This window comes from Pteropus vampyrus, unplaced genomic scaffold (genome assembly GCF_000151845.1).
Source record: "Pteropus vampyrus isolate Shadow unplaced genomic scaffold, Pvam_2.0 Scaffold81, whole genome shotgun sequence".
NCBI lineage: Eukaryota > Metazoa > Chordata > Mammalia > Chiroptera > Pteropodidae > Pteropus > Pteropus vampyrus.
The window spans coordinates 981,859-986,444 of NW_011888862.1; the positions used below are offsets into that span (position 1 = coordinate 981,859).

The 4,586-nt window shown below is 44.2% G+C and overlaps 1 protein-coding gene and 1 pseudogene across 1 annotated transcript in view; both read right to left on the reverse strand.

Annotated features, from left to right (window-relative positions):
- ARHGAP6 (Rho GTPase activating protein 6) overlaps positions 1-4,586 on the reverse strand; it is a 477,103-nt gene that overhangs the window by 15,109 nt on the left and 457,408 nt on the right. The window lies entirely within an intron of this gene.
- Positions 299-417, reverse strand: LOC111741805 (annotated as a pseudogene).

Sequence of the window (4,586 nt, forward strand, 5' to 3'; positions counted from 1 at the left end):
GCATTGGATTAAGCTACCGCGAACAGCTCTCCCTGTTTGCGATCGCAGTCTAGGCATGCGCGAAAGAAACGCGATGCCTAAGGGACACTCATTCCTAGCAGTGGAGGCAGTAAGGGTTCAGTGGAGGCGGAAAGGGTTGAGATTCTTCTGAAATTAATTAATTAACTAACTAACTAATTAATTAGTTAATTGGTTAATTAATTAGTTAATTAATTAATTTTAGGCGAGGCAACCCTTGGTTGACCTCACAGATTGCAAGGACTTGTCTGCTTACCATCTCTTATTTTTTTATTTTTTATGCCTACAGCACCTGGTCTTCCTAGGTGGTCTCCCATCCAAGTACTAACCAGTCCCGACCCTGTTTAGCTTCCGAGATCAGACGGGATCCGGCTTGTTCAGGGTGGCATGGGTGTAGACTGAAATTTATTTGATAAGTGCTATTCAATATTATGAAAAATCAACAGTAAAATGTTATATTTTATACTTAGAGTCGATGACCCTTTTAAATGTTTAAATTATTTCCTATCATTTTACTTTCCCAGCAGAGGTTGGTAAGGGGGTGGCCGAATTTGCCTAAGAACCCATAATCCAAGACTTGCTTTTTCACATGGTAGCTTGCCAATAAATAAATAAAACAATTTTATTCACCTCCTGAGGACTCTCACTACAAGATAGGCAGTTCAGAGTTTTAACACATTTTCTCGTCATTCCAGTGCTTTTCCATTAGATTTATCGTGATTAATACAGGACCAGCTCTCTTTTCGGACGAGGTGGGGCAGCCTTTATTGGTGGGCAGGCGGGGTGGGGGTGCAGGGCTCCCCCGGAGGCGGAGGCGGGGCCCAGGCGGGGAGGGCGCTTCTGCGCTCACCCTGGGCAGCCGGGAAAGGGGAGGTCACAGCAACTCCCCGCTCTGGGACGGTCAACCAGACCGCCGCCCGCTAGGGACACTGGAGTAGTGAAGGGGACACCTGAGAGGTGGCCACGCGGGCAGGGCTGTCTCACGTCACACAGACTTGCGGTGACGTAACAGTACTGGGTTCAGACAGGGAGGATGCTGGGAAGCGGGACCAGTGACTTTCCGCAGAGGGCAGGGACGGCCCAGCAGCCTCGGACGTGGAGCCGGGCGGGGGCCTCAGGACAAGGCCAGTCTGCCGTCCACGGCCCCCAGCGGATGGACTAGGAGGCTGAATGCCCAGGAGACACCGAGGGGACGGGTTCGGGACCCAGTGAGGGGACAGACAGGGGAATGCGAGGGGACACGGTGGAAGGGGGGCGGGGGGCTCACCGAGAACCTCACGGCTCCCCCCGCCCCCCCGCCTGAGCGCTCTTAAAAAGACAGAACAAATCCCCTAAGGAATGGAACTCTACGTGGAGAAAACTGTAGCTCAGGTTTTTTTTTTTTTTTAAAGGAGAAAATGTGTATGATTCGAATCCACAGCATGGTCCGCTCTTGCTGGGTGAGTTTCCTTTAAGGGGACAGAACTTGGCTTCGTGCCACACAGAGAAGCGGCCACCAATGTCTTCTCTAAGATTTGCCTCTAAGATGGTTCAAGTCTATGAGAGGCATTTGAGGTTCCACACTCTAATTAAAGGCAATGGCATATTGATGTGTTTACATAAAAGATTTGCTCTAACCAGTGCTACACTAACCAGTGCTACACTAGATGAGAAATAGTGAGAAAGCAGGTGGTGGCCTCTTTTTATGTCGTGAAATTTCCGTGTTTGAGGTGGGGAATGTCAGGTGGAAAGGTCGCCACCTGACGTGGTTCTGCCTCCATGAACAAACCCAGCAAAGCCAGGTGAGACAGCAAACCCAGGCACCATCACGGCATGCATGGCCAGTCTTAGCTAACCAAATAGGCATGAGATGGACATGGACAGTGAATCGCTTTCTCACCCTTGGCCGGTCCCTCCAGGTCAGGGTGTAAACACGCTGGCAGGGTACTGCGGCTGGGCCTGCACTGCCGCCGGAGGCACAGAACTCATTCTGTGGATAAATGGAAAACTCCGGTTCAATCACCGGGTGTGGCCAGCCCAGCTCCTCGCTGAGCTACCCCAGCGAGAAATATCCTGGGAGATTTCAAACTCGCATTGGCTTCATTCTCGGCTCAGCCGCTCGCCTGATAAACCTTAGTCCGTTGGAACGCAAAGCACATGGCCATCTCAGACTGCATTAATTGTCCTGGGAGAGAAATCCACTGCCGCAGCAGCTCTGGATCTACGGGGGATTGTCACGGTTATCATGCTCAGTTCTGCAAAGCAGCCCTAATGCCAAATGCTAGGGACAAAGACAGCCTCCCCAGAAGAGAAGCTGACATGCATCCAGACACCGCACCAGGAGATGAAGCCAGCACTCTAGGTACCAGAACTTGCCCAGGGCTTTGGTAAAACTTCTCTCCTCATTCTTAGCTCTTATTAATCCCCTCCGAATCATCCTGGCATATGGAGGCATTTACAACAACAGGTGAAGAGAAAACAATGCTGATCTTATGAATTTTGTTTACATTATGCTCGATAAAACCATCTTCCAATGAATATTTTGCTAGTTTATAAAGAAGTTGCGAATCATAGTAAAGGTGTTGGAAGAAAGAGGTGACGTGATAAATTCTCCCTCCATCTTGAATTGCCTTTCCACAGAAGGCACATTCGTACTTTTTGGAATTTTTTATTATGAAATTCTCTGTTCCACATGTTTTTTTCCTACAGTTGCCGGGCTGAAAAGGCTTTCTCGAATGGAGAGACAGAGGGAGAAAGGTAGGGAGGGGAAGGGAGAGAGAGTATGAGCGTGTGTGTGTGTGTGTGTGTGTGTGTGTGTGTGTGTGTGTGTGTGTGCGTGTGCGTGCGCGCACACGCGTGTGCTGTTAATGCTTCATAATTTCCAAAGAACGGCATTTGAAGCCGCAAGCTACTGCAAGTCAATAGGACTCACTGCCGTTACGCTATACTGGTAGGGTCTCTGAAAATTTTCTGAGAATTTTTATGATTTTACAAATACTACTAGTAAAAGGAAGACAGAAATTATAGTCCATCTTGTAAGAATCCGTGGTTTTTAGACCTTTTGAATGACAATCATTGAAAGAGTAAAATAAATATTTATTTGATAATTGAAACATAATGCCTTTAAATAATGAGAAGGCCTAATACTCCTCCATCATGAAGAAGGTAGAATTATTTTACGGCAGGAAGAACATTCAACTCCACAAAACAATTACTTTCCGGTTCTGAAATTTTGTCCTTTGAGACAACTATGGGTCTTCATCCGTGGTCCTGATTGGCTGCTCACTGGTTTTGCTATTTTGGTGGGCAATTTAAATAAAAACTTTGTGAAGGCTGCTAACAGAATTAAATACAATGAAATTTAAAATATATGTAAGGATGGATTTGATTTATCCATATCGGCCTTCTCCCCAAATGCAGTTAAAAATCGTTTTATTTTGATTTTGTTTCCTGAATACGGCAGAGAAAATGCTCTACTTAGTTTTGGATACCATCTAGGTATACAAGGTTTTATGTAATTTTTTAATGGTAATTTTTCCCCAGAACATTAAAGCAACTGAAAAATACAGAAAAATGAAAAAATAGATACATTAGAACTTACAACATTATATTAAATTTAAATGTTTTATTTATGCCAAGATAGAATTTCGTTATTATTTTAATGAGTTAAAAATTATGTAAGATTGCCACTGGTCCAGAGAAATTGTCAAAAAGCACAATTCTCTCGATCGAAAGTAAAGAAATACATTTTCAAAACACTATTGATAACTGGCTTCCAGTAGAGTCAGGTGCATACATTTTACCTTTTGTTTCAGGCTCCAAGGCTTGGCCTGGCACTAGTCTTCCAAAAATGTTTTAATATTTTGTTCATTGTAGATTTTTGGCATTAACTTTGATTTGTAAAGATATCGTATTTCAATATTGTTCATTTTGATGGCTGAGTTTTCTAGCATACCCTTAAATTCCGCATCGAGGTGAGCGGCCCTCTCTCTGCACCCTGGTCCCGGCCCTGTCTATTGCAAATGCCGCATTTGACACACCTTATCCTTTCTGATTTACCTTCCATTCTCGGCCCCCATTTCCTTACATCCCTAAGTCAAAAGAGGGAGGTCTATTTTAAATATCTTTGCAGAAAAGAGCATATAATTCTAATAAATATACTAGACAAGCAACTAATAAACCTGAAGTCTTGCATTGTTAGCAATATAAATTTCTGCTCTCCCTCTGGCATTCCATTTTGGTTGAAGCCAAAAATGTAAGTAGACACGCACGAGAAAAAATAACGAATCCTCCTTTCGTTCCCCCAATTCTTTTGTTGCGTGAAGAGAAAAACTCAAACCAAAACAAAGCAAACTTCCCAAGCATCACTAAATGTCTGATCTTTCAAAACAGAAGTTACAACAAATATGGTTTCGTTCTTAGTTCTATACTCTTGGAAAGTTACTTTTCCACTGCAAACAAAATCTTGTCCAGTTTCCGCGTGAGACACAGGCAAAGAACAGAAGCTTCAGGAAAAAAAAAAAAAAACAAAAAAACCCCCAAAGAGTCTGAAGAGAATACTGAGGGACACCGCGTATCACTGCACTCCA